The sequence below is a fragment of the Herpailurus yagouaroundi genome, unplaced genomic scaffold (assembly GCF_014898765.1).
Source record: "Herpailurus yagouaroundi ecotype Mexico unplaced genomic scaffold, PumYag 161, whole genome shotgun sequence".
Classification (NCBI taxonomy): Eukaryota; Metazoa; Chordata; class Mammalia; order Carnivora; family Felidae; genus Herpailurus; species Herpailurus yagouaroundi.
In genome coordinates, this window is record NW_024412402.1 from 3,955,158 (window position 1) to 3,967,156 (window position 11,999).

General features: G+C 44.0%; 1 long non-coding RNA gene across 1 annotated transcript in view; it reads left to right on the forward strand.

Moving 5' to 3' along the window:
• The first annotated feature begins 11,771 nt into the window (after nt 1-11,771).
• The window catches only part of LOC121035365 (uncharacterized), a 7,250-nt gene continuing 7,022 nt past the window's right edge, over nt 11,772-11,999 (forward strand). Inside the window, exon 1 of the long non-coding RNA XR_005792850.1 lies at nt 11,772-11,893. This is a non-coding gene — a long non-coding RNA (uncharacterized LOC121035365). The remainder of the gene's footprint in view (nt 11,894-11,999) is intronic.

Genomic DNA, 11,999 nt, shown 5'->3' on the forward strand with positions numbered 1-11,999 from the left:
TCCATTCTCATCAGTTCTTCCCTGGCCTCCAGACTTGAAATGCAACATCGGCCCTTCCCCGATCTCCAGCCTGCTGACCCACTCTGCAGATTTTGGATTTGCCAGCCTCCTTAATCAAATGAGCCAATTCCTTAAAATAACCCCCCTGGCCCCACCTCCCTCTGGAATGTATGACCCCCCTTTGCTTCTTCTCAAGCCAAGGATTGTCCACACTGGTGCCATCTACCAGGCCCAAGAGAAGGCCACTCCTCGGGAGAGCTGGCCCAGCCCTGGCAGGTGGGGTCAGTTATTGCTGTCATGGTTATATTTACCTAGGTTGTCACGAAGGCCTTTACCTCCCTGGCTTCCAGCCCAACATCAGGGTAGCACCTGGTGGGGGCATCACGGCTGGGGGTGGAGGGACTTCTCACACCGAAAGCCCATGGGCTGTTTCTGGAGTCTGGTTTGTCAGTCCTTTACCCTTCTCAGCAAAACTTCCTGAGCCACAGAGACACTAGGTCATTTTCCCAAGGCTACACTGCTAGTGGATTTCAACCCAGATTTGCCTCCAGGGACCACCACCTACTTCTACTTGCTGTGGCATTAAATTAGGTAATAACCCAATCACACATGTGAAGTGAGTAACAAGCACCACATCTGGGGGCGCCTGGGTGGCTCAGGCGGTTAAACGGCGGACTCTTGATTTCTGCTCGGGTCATGAGCTCACAGTTTGTGAGCGTGATCTCATGCTGACAACAAGGAGCCTGCTTGGGAGTCTCTCTCTCTCCCCCTCCCCCATGTCTCTCTCTCTCTCTCAATAAACAAACAAATGAACATTTCCAAAAAAATAACCACAATGTCTGGTGCATTTTAGGTGTTCCATAGTCATTAGCTTTTCTTACAGACATGATTGTCATCCAATCTTTACAAAGGATTGACACTTAAGACAGTTCCACCATTTTCTCAAAGTTACTCATACCGAGTGAAGGTCAGAGCTAAGATGACTGTGCAATGCTGATAGGAAAATAAAACCCACCGAATGAAAGCATTACTACTTTATCGGCATTACCTCGGTGGTCTAGACGCCCGCACATTTGCCATACAAAATGTGAGAGAAGTTAGGGTTGCAAAGTTAAGACACTTCAAAGGCAAAGAGTTGACATTTCAAAAGCACAAGAGCATTTCTTGCGAATTTGTAATTCTCATAAAAAGTGATGAATGTCCATGCTATTTGGCCTTCCACCCCTCCTAGGCTGGCTGGTCAAAGTCAAGGTCATGGCTTGTGGCTTTACGGCCCTGCTCTGAAATCGACTGGTCACTAATACCCTGTCATCCAGTCCTCTGCTCCCGGAGGATGGCTCCTGGGTCCAGTCCAGGTGTGAGCTTGCCATCCTTAAAGATTTCCCAGGAAAGACACCTCTGAGTCTCCCCTGTCATCATTTCCTTCCTGTAGCTAATGACCATTGTCATCAATGCTTCATATATCCATGTTCAAGGATCTTGGTTAAAACATCATGGTGGTGGAAATTGGGTAACAAACGTTCACCAACTGTTCACCAACAAACAAACAACAAACAACAGAGGAACCAGACAACTACGGCTTACGTACCCACAACGGGAAACTCCAGGCAGTGGCAGACAGGGATGAATGCATCTGCTATGTGTACATGGAAAGAGGGTCAAGACATATTGTGAAGTGAGAGAATCTCGAAAACGACGCTTGTAAACACCATTCCGTGTATTCGCGGATAATGAGGGATGCTGATGCTTTCTCTGCATTTACTTAACATGAATGTGAGCTAGAAAAAGCTCTGAATTAGCCAAACTGACAATAATTACCACCGGAATGGGGAAAAGTGACACAAAAATAGGGGATTGCAGCTTTTTCTGAGCCGTCTTAATTTTTCCACAAGAATAATGTGTCCGTGCGCTGCTTATGCAATTATAGAAAATTTATTTTTTTTCAACGTTTTTTATTTATTTTTTGGGACAGAGAGAGACAGAGCATGAACGGGAGAGGGGCAGAGAGAGAGGGAGACACAGAATCGGAAACAGGCTCCAGGCTCCGAGCCATCAGCCCAGAACCTGACGCGGGGCTCGAACTCACGGACCGCGAGATCGTGACCTGGCTGAAGTCGGACGCTTAACCGACTGCACCACCCAGGCGCCCCTATAGAAAATTTAAAATAAAGTCGCTTTGATTATTTACATTAGAGAAACGGTAACATATGGTGTTCAAGGATGCAGCGTAGGGTCAGATCTTGGCTTCCACGTTGATTTGGCCACTCAATAGCTGTGTGACCTAAAATAAGTTTACTTAACCTCTCTGCGTCTCTTCAGCCTTTTCTATAAAACAAAGCTGATACTAGCACTTAGCTCAGAAGGTGTAGGGAGGAATTAAATGAGGTAATGGAGTAAGCACTCAACTCTGTGCCTAGAGCATTAAGTGATAAGTAATACTGGCAACTCGTTTGGTTCCTGATGACCTCTGAGGAACTGTGACTTCTGCCCTGGAACTGGCAGAGACCTACTGGCGATCACTAAATGTCTCATCACAGCTGCAGGATTTCTATCAGGGAAATATCCAGAGCTCGTGCCTCACCCCCAGCGCGCACACACACACACACACCAGAGGAGAAGAAACGGCAGGACAAGTGACAGCCAACAGGGAAGCTGGATGGGGAACAGGCATGAGAGCTCTTGTCTGTGGAGGTCAGAGGATGTTTACGGAAGCAGGTCCCCAAGACCCAGGACTCATCTGACATCCTTTCCCCAACATGGCTGATCCCCTTAGCTCTGAGGGCAGGAGTTCACCCCCAGGGAAATCGGATCCCTAGAAGACGGCATTTGGAAATAGAAAGGGGCAAATATAAGAACTGAAAGAGAGCATTTCTTCCTTCCTGTAAGAACACCACTCGGTTGACTGTGCTGAGCGCTGGCTGAGCAGGGAAGGTGGACCGAGAAAGCCAGGACAATAATGAGGGGGTGGCTGGAAAGGTCCAATTAGGAGAGTGGTGGGGTAGGGGGCTTTCTACAGAGAGTGAGGCTAGACCAGGCTCTGTCTATCCCAGCCCAGCACAGACCCAGAACCACAGCAGGGCTGTTAAGGATGTAGGAGTCCGGGGAAGCAGGGCTGCTGTTCGGCACAACATATCCATCTGAATTCCAGTGACTGGCTTCGGGGCCAAATAACTCTGTAATCTTACCCTTCAAGCGAGGGAGGGACTAATACTTTCCTTGGCACTTAGCCAGAGTCTACAAGCACACGTCCCGAGCGTTGCCTTTACAGAGCCGAATGCTATGTATCCTGATTAAATATTGGTAATAGCTCTACCTGCCTTATCTTGATCTGGTGGAAACCTGGTCCCCGGGGAGCTGTGCATCCAGGCTGGGATTTACCTGCTGTGCTACATGCCAAGGAGATTTCCTTGAGTCATCTCTGCAAAGAAACTGCTCTAACTTATGTAAAATCCAAATCTGTGTTTTAAATACTTACATTAGCAAAATCGTTTGTCTGACTGTTAAACCCTAAATAAAAGTCTCCTTCAGCCATCTGGGTTTGGGAGGTGAATAGCAGGAATGTCACCTGTGTGACTTAATAAATCACTCATTAACTTTCTCCTGGCAGGTTCCGTGGGGGGGGGTGTGAAAGGCCCGGGCGCAGATCCCTGATGCCTGTGCTTGAGGCTGCTGACCATCCAGGCCCTCCCCATCCAGGGCCAGGGCCTGCAAGGTCTGAGGGAGTCCAAGAATGCCAGACCTAAAAGAAAGGACTAGCCTGAAGTGAAATCTTCAGAGGGCAGATGTTACCCTCAGTCCAAGCTTGCCCAGTTGCTCGGGGCCCTCAGGCTATTCTGTGCCATCTACGACCCGGACCTCTATGCTGTGTCTTCCCTAGGAACATGCCAGCCCCCTGCCTGGGACCCCTGATTTCCCCACTACGCACCCTGCTAAAGGGGCAAGAATAGATTACGATTATCTCCCAGGAGATGAGGAAGGGGTGATCCCACGCCCTAGGTCTCTTTGTTGGCAGAGGTCATCAGAGTGTCCCTTGGGAGGAGGGTTTCTCATGGCAGAGCTCACTACAGTAAGGAGGGGGGGCACTTGTGACTCCCCCAGGCAGGTCCCCTGCTCTGCCGGTGTGAGTCAGAGGTTTCTCTCTCCCCCTCCCGCCTCCACCCCACAGCCCCTGGCAGACAAGTGAATCTAATCAGAAGCACAAATGCTCAAGACCGAGTTTTCAGTTTGCGCCGCATCCTAAGACCCTTCTGGTAATAGCTCTGATTCGCTGCCGTCTCACACTCCCTTCCACCCCTCCCCGGGCAGGAGATCACGAGTTCCAGAGCTCTGTGACAGAGAAGAGCCACACGCCTCTAGAACGCTGGATATGGTCTTCTATTCAGGGGAGAATGTTTTGGTGTCGGATCCCATAGGCCACAGAGACGGATCTCTGAGACGTCAGGTTTTCTCTCTCGTTCTTCCCCGGTGCCACCTGTCACTCAAGACACCAGGCCCTAGGATAAGTGCTTTGTGTATTACGAGTGCATATACTCATCTAATCTTCAAGGTAATCCTTTGAGAACCCATTTTATAGATGGAGAAACTAGGGCAGAGAGGCAGCAACCAACGTGCCCTTGGTCACATGGCGACTAAGTGACAGAATCAGGGTTTGAAACTAGATCCATCTGACCTCATAGACCAGCTCTCAGGCAGTCGGAGACTCTAGGGCAAGACCGCTGAGGTTACCGTAGTATGAAATGAGTTACTACCCATGAGGTACTTAGAGCAGAGCCTAGAACATTATAACACTGTGCAGGGTTTATTAATTCATAACAAGCCTTGTGGGACCACAGGAGAAGATGACGCCGAGCACCTGCGTGGCCAGGATGCAGCCCACAAATGGAGGAGTGGCCTGGGACCAGGCTGAAGAGCCTCTCAGATCTCTGCCCCTTTCGAACTCCTGACTGTCCCCCTAGCCCCATGTGCTGAGGAGGAAGTGGGAGCCACCGGCACAGTTCTCACCTCTGCCTGTACTTGACGGTCCCTGGGGCTGGAAAGGGCAAGAGTGATCTCCTGCAAGGGCTCCCAGGAAGGCTGCACTCAGCCCCCTAAACCTGGACGTTAATACAGCTGGAGTTCGTTTGCATTGGGATCGCACGGGCACCGCATCATCCAGGAGATAAGTCTGCATTATGCAAATTACTTGTGCCAGGATTCTCCAGAAATAACCAAGCCACAGGGGAATTGCCCAACCGCTTAACCCTTTCCATCCAGCTCCAGATTGAAAACAGACACTGCTGATCAATGCGAAGTTTCCCAGGACTTGATAACTTGATGAGCAGACGGTGACCACTCAGGATGGGTGTGACGGGCATGGGACTCACCCAGTGGGCTTGCGGGTTTGCCCTTACAGCTGGTTTGAAGCCCGAACTCTGCCTTCCCATACCTCTTGAAGGGGAATGTGTTTCCTCCAGGGGATCCTTGGGGCTCACTGAGGGCGGGAGATTCCTCCAACGGGCCCCAGGAGCTCAGAGTCATTTACTCTGACTGACAAGGCGGTGGGGGTTCTCAGAAAGGTGGTATTTGAACTTGACATTGGGGGTGAGTCAACCAGAGAGAAAGAGCATGTCAGGGACACAGAAGCAGAAAAGTCTTCGGTTTATATTGAGGACAGCAAGTGGTTTAAGCGGACTAGGTAACGAACAAAGGCAAAGTGCGTTTTGTGTTACAGAAATCAGTGTAACAAAGCTAGGGATATTTACTAAAATCACCAAGTTCATATCTATGAGCTATAAAATTTACCACTTGAACAAAAGACAAGCAACAAACAAACAAACAATTGCCCAAGCTCACTAGACAGATTTCCTACTGGCAGGCATGTGGGCATTGGAGGTTCCAAAGCAAAAGGTAAGGTCGGCACAAATACAAACTCATAACTGGCATTTGCATAGCTGAGCTCCCAGGTCCAGCTGGAGCATACAAGCCCCAGGGAGGCCAACAGCTTGGCCACCTGGGGCTTAGACTGCCAAGTGAGAAGAAAGCAAAGGGTCCCTCAGAGAGGCCAGTTTCCCCTTGTGAGTGGCAATCTGAGACATCAGCTTTTCTTATGGCCTCCATAAGAAGGAGTCATGGGATCTCAGGGCGGGTGGCCAACCAGAGAGCATCTGATCTATCCTTCTATTTCCAGGCCAAACTGTACTACCTCTAACAAAAAATGGAGACAGAGAGATGATGCTCATCAAATGCGTCTTGTGACAGTAATGTTCCCAGCCCAGCCTGTCCTTTGATGCTCAGAGATCTTATTGATTCCATTCACCCTATGGCGACGATATTTACTGCCTTTATTTTATTTTATTTTTATTTTTTTAATGTTTATATTTGAGAGAGAGACAGAGACAGACAGAGCCTGAGTGGGGGAGGGGCAGAAAGAGGGAGACACAGAATCCAAAGCAGGCTCCAGGCTCTGAGCTGTCAGCACAGAGCCTGACACAGGGCTGGAACTCATGAACCGCGATGTCACCATCTGAGCCGAAGTTGGACACTTAACCGACTGAGCCACCCAGGCACCCCTCACTGCCGTTATGACCAAAAGCTGTTTCTTTAGCGTCAGCCTGGAACCCTGGAGAGGAACTGTGAGCATCCATGGCTTTAGATGATAGAAAATGGACCACCTTCTCACATATGCTTCCTACATTTGCCCTCACTTATCAGTTGACAGAACAGGACTCACTAAGCACTGTGCTCTTAGAAAAGTCACTTAATCCCTGTGGACTCAGTTTCATCTCTGTAAAATGCAGATAACAGCATCATGTTCTCATAAGATTGCTGTGGAGATCAAAGGAGAACATAGAAGCTAAATCTGTTCATAAGTAATGCAGTATAAATATAAAATATCATAGTATTATTTCTACTTACAAAAGAACAATACCAGTGAGCAAACAGTAAGCACAATGAGGCTGAAGTGGCTATATTAATATCAAATAAAGTAGACTTCAAAACAAACGGTATGAACAGAGACAAAGAGGGATATTTCATAATGATAAAAGAATCTATTTATACAGAAGCCATGACAACGTAAATGTGTATCTACCTAACAAGAGAAATTCAAAATACATGAATCAAAAGTCAACAGGACTAAATAGAGAAATAAATAAACTCACAATCATAGAGATTTTAACACCCGTCTTTCAGCGACTGATAGAATAAGTAGACCAAAATAATCAGTAAATACATGGGAAACTTAACACTATCAACCATCTTAATTGAATTAACATGTATAGAATACCACATCCAACAATTACAGAATTTGATTTTTTTTTCAAGAGATCATGGTATATTCACCAAGAAAGACCAAATGTTGGTCCATAAACACAAGTCTCAATACATTTTAAGATCGCAATCTTACAGACTATATCCCCTCGCAACAGGGGCGCCTGGGTGGTTCAGTCGATTAGGCATCTGACTCTTGATTTCGGCTCAGGTCATGATCTCACGGTTCATGGGATTGGGCCCCATGTCAGGCTCTGCACTGACAATGCCGGGCCCACTCAGGATTTTCTCTTGCCCTCTCTCTCTGCCCCTCCCTTGCTCATGCTCTCTCTGTCTCTCTCAAAATAAATAAATAGACATTAAAGAAAAAAGAATATATTCTCCCACAATAGAATTAAATTGCAAACCAGGAATGTTATGATTTCTAGAGAATTCCAAAGCATTTGGAAATTAAAACATACCCACATACCCATGGCCAAAGAAGAAATCACAAGGAAAATTAAAAATACCCCTAAAGTAATTATAATTAAAATACTATACATAAAAATTTGCAGAGCACAGCTAAGGTAATGTTAAGGGAAATTTATAGATCTAAATGCATATTTTAAAAGGTATTAAAAGAAAATTCAGTGAGCTCAGATATATCTTTAAACTATAGGTCAAATGTAATTCTCAACCAGGAGTGATTTTATTCCCTAGAGGATACTTGGAAATGTATAGAGACATTTTTGGTGTCACAACTGGGTGAGGGAGAGCTATTAGTATCTAATGGATAGAGGGCAGGTTTGGCCCTAACCATCCTGCAACGAATCAAACAGCCTCCCCCAACAAAGAATTATCCAGTCAAAAATGTCCATAGTGCCAGGGTTGAGAAACCTGAATTAAATATGGCATGGAAAACAGCCCCACAAAAAAAGCTATAGGCCCAGATAATTTCATTGGTAAATTGTATCAAACATTTCAGGAAACGATGAATACCAATCTTACACAAACTACTGTAGAATACAGAAAACAAACAAACAAACAGTTCCCCATTCATGTTATGAGGCTAGCATAACCTGTTATTAAAACCTGATAAAGACAGGACATATATACAGGTGAAAATTTTTGTACCAAAGAAGTTACATCGTGGCCTAGTGAGATTTATTCCAAGAATACAAGGTTAGTTTAAATTCCAAAGAAACCTATTGATGTAATTCACCATATTGACAGAAAGAAGAAGAAAAACTGCATGATTATGTCAATGGATCAGAAAAAGTCATATGACAAATTCAGCATCATTGTGACTTTTTTTAACTCAGCAAATTAGAAATAAAAAGGTATCTCCTCAATCTTATAAAGGGCATCCATTAAAAACCTACAATTAATATTATACATAATGGTAAATATTGGTTTCTCTCTAAGATCGGGAATAAGGCAAGTATGCTGCCTCTCTCCACTTCTATTCAACATTTACTAGAGGTCCTAACCCATGTGATAAAACAAGAAACGAAAATAACCCAAACAGACTGGAGAGAAAGAACTCTGTTCACACATGAATGTCTATGTATAAAATCCTAAGAAGCCTATGAAAAATAGCGACTATAATCAATAAATAAGTTTAGCAAGATTGTGGAGTACAAGGTCAATCCACAAATGTTAGTTGTATTTGTATATACTAGCAGCAATTAGAGAATGAAATTTTTAAATATAATTTCTTTTATGATAACATAAAAAATGAAATACTTAGGAATAAATTTTGAAAACATGTATAGGATTTGTACATTAAAAACTACAAAACCTTGGTAAGAAAAATTTTTAAAGAACTGAATATATGGAGAGATACACCACATGCATGTATTGGAATATGCAATGTTTCAATATGTGAATTACTGAAAATTGATCTACAAATTTAATAAGATCCAATCATAATCTCACCAGGCTTTTTGGGGGGGTGGGGGGGGGAGTAGGAATTGACAAGCTGATTCTAAAATTTACATGGAAATGAAAAGGACCTATAATATTCAAAGCAATCTTGAAAAAAAGGAGAACAAAATTGGAGAACTTGCATATTTGATTTAAGTTTCACTACAAAGCCATAATAATTAAGACAGTATAGTACTAGCATAAGAATAGATAAATGTATCAATAGATCAGAAAAGAAAGTCCAGAAATAGAATTAGACTTACGTACTTATCTAATTTCAGCAAAAAACATCAGAAAAATCTGATGGAGAAGGGCAAGGCTTTTCAACAAAGACTATTTCATACCCCACCAAAAAAATGGATATTAGGTTTCAACATAAAACATAAAACTATCAAGCTTCTAGAAAAAAATAGGATAATATTTTCACAACTTGGTGGGGAGGGTAGGCAACAAAAATTTCTTAGGTAAGACACAGAAATAAATACCCATAAAAGAAACTACTGCCTCAAATTAAGATCTTATTCGCACCAAAAGATACTATGGGAAAAATGAATGCGCAAGCTGCAGCCTGGGAGAAATATTCACAAAATATATACGGGGCAAAGGAATTATATTCAGAATACATAAAGATCCTATAACTCAATAAAAAAGAAGACAAATTGCCTTATTGAAAAATGGGCAAAATATCTGAACAGACATTTCACAAAGGAAGATAAATGAACAATAAATATGTGTAGGACAGTATCCAACATCATTAGTCATCAAAGAAATGCAAACTGAGATACACCAAACATTGGCAAGGATGTGGAATAAAATGGCACAACCACTTTGGAAAAAGATCTGCCAGCTTTTTTATGAAACTAAATATATACCTACTATATGATACAGTAATTCACTCTTGGGTATTTACCTGAGATAAATAAAAACCTATGTGTACCCACACAGACATAGGCAAAGTAAACCAACTCGTACAGGACTGTTTTTAGCAACCGCATTCGGAATAGCCCAAAACTGGCAACAGCCCCGGTGTCAGTCAATAGGAAAATGGGTAAACCGACTGTGATGTGTTCTTGCCATGGAATAGTACTCGGCAGTTCAAAGACACTATATGTTCAACAATGGGGGTAAGCATGAACAGCATTATACTGAGTGACAGGAGAGTTACACGAGGGAGTGTATACTGTATGATCCGATTCATGTTAATTCTCCAACAGGCAACACTGATCTATGAGGAAAAATAATTGGTGGTTGCCTCCATGGAGTTGGCAGTGGAGACTGCCTAGGTAAGGGCATGAGGGGATTTGGGAGTGATGGTAACGTTTTGGATCTTGATAGAGATTCGAGTTACACAGGTGTACTCGTTGAATTCTTACATTTCGCTTTACGTAAATTTGCCCTCCCAATAAGAAATAAGAGCCCTAATCTCAGTTGGGTTTTTTGTCTCATCTCATTTTTAACATACGCGTCCTAAAGTACTTAGAGGTGAGTGCACCGATGTCCACGACTTAGTTTGAGATACATCTAAATACAAAATCGATTAATGGAGCAAAAGATGCATTAGATCAGTTTATAATAAACTAGAGAGAAATGCTCATTGTAGCTCTGGGGTTGGGGGTGAGCATATGGGCATTCACTGTATGTTTTTTTTTAATTTTGGTGCCTGTTTGAAAATTCTTATGATGAAATGCAGGGAAAAAAAGTAACGGTGATGGGAAATATCAGAACTCTTCCTGGTAGCCTCAGGGCAAAGGTATGTGCGCTTCTCCTGTTTCTTTCCAGCCCACCGGCCCACCTGTTGCCATGAATGGGTTCTTCTAAACACAGGCGTCTAATAAACCCACATCGTTACGTTGAACTTGCCCAAAAGAATATACAGTGTTTTCAGTAAGTCTGCACGTACCTTCTAATTTTAATAGTGGTTGCCAGTATGATAAGGTTTATGATAAGTACATCATTTAAGTATGTGAAAGGTACCCTTATTTCAGACGTAAAGCTGGTGACACACAACTGCTATATACAGCAGTTTGTGTAATAAATGAAACTCTTGGGGCGCCTGGGTGGCGCAGTCGGTTAAGCGTCCGACTTCAGCCAGGTCACGATCTCACAGTCCGTGAGTTCGAGCCCCGCGTCAGGCTCTGGGCTGATGGCTCAGAGCCTGGAGCCTGTTTCCGATTCTGTGTCTCCCTCTCTCTCTGCCCCTCCCCCGTTCATGCTCTGTCTCTCTCTGTCCCCAAAATAAATAAAACGTTGAAAAAAAAAATAAATAAATAAATGAAACTCTTAACTATATTTATATAATAAGCAAGCTATAACAAATATAATTATTTTGCAGCCAGGTGATTCTGTTTTACTATCAGCTATAAGAAAGGTAGTTTGCCTTTAAATTTTGTTTCAGAAGTGTTTCTACCATACCTGTGGGCTGGTTTTAAAGTTCAGTACAAGATGCCGGAAGATCTTCTTTTCTACTCAGGAGGAACTAACATTCATGCAAGGTTTATGATAGCTACGTCAGACGTTCCCACGGGCACTTTAATTCTACTCTGACATATATCATACCCATTCAAACCTAGTTTCGTCTGCTCTAAGCTGTTCTCCTTTTCACCAGGTACTTCTGCGGCAGATGGGGTAACAATGGCTTTTGATGTGAGAAAGAGTCTGTTATTCCATTTCAAAGGTGCAGGTAAACAGATCTTGTACAGGGGATACAGCAGCAAACGCATAGCGTCTGAACTCGCCCCGGGTGAGTTGGCGCTGAGTCACTGCAATGACTCAGCTCAAAAGCCTTCTTGTCTTCAAGTTCATAGACCAGAGTCACTGTTCCCCGGGGGGGGGGGGGGGGGGGGGGG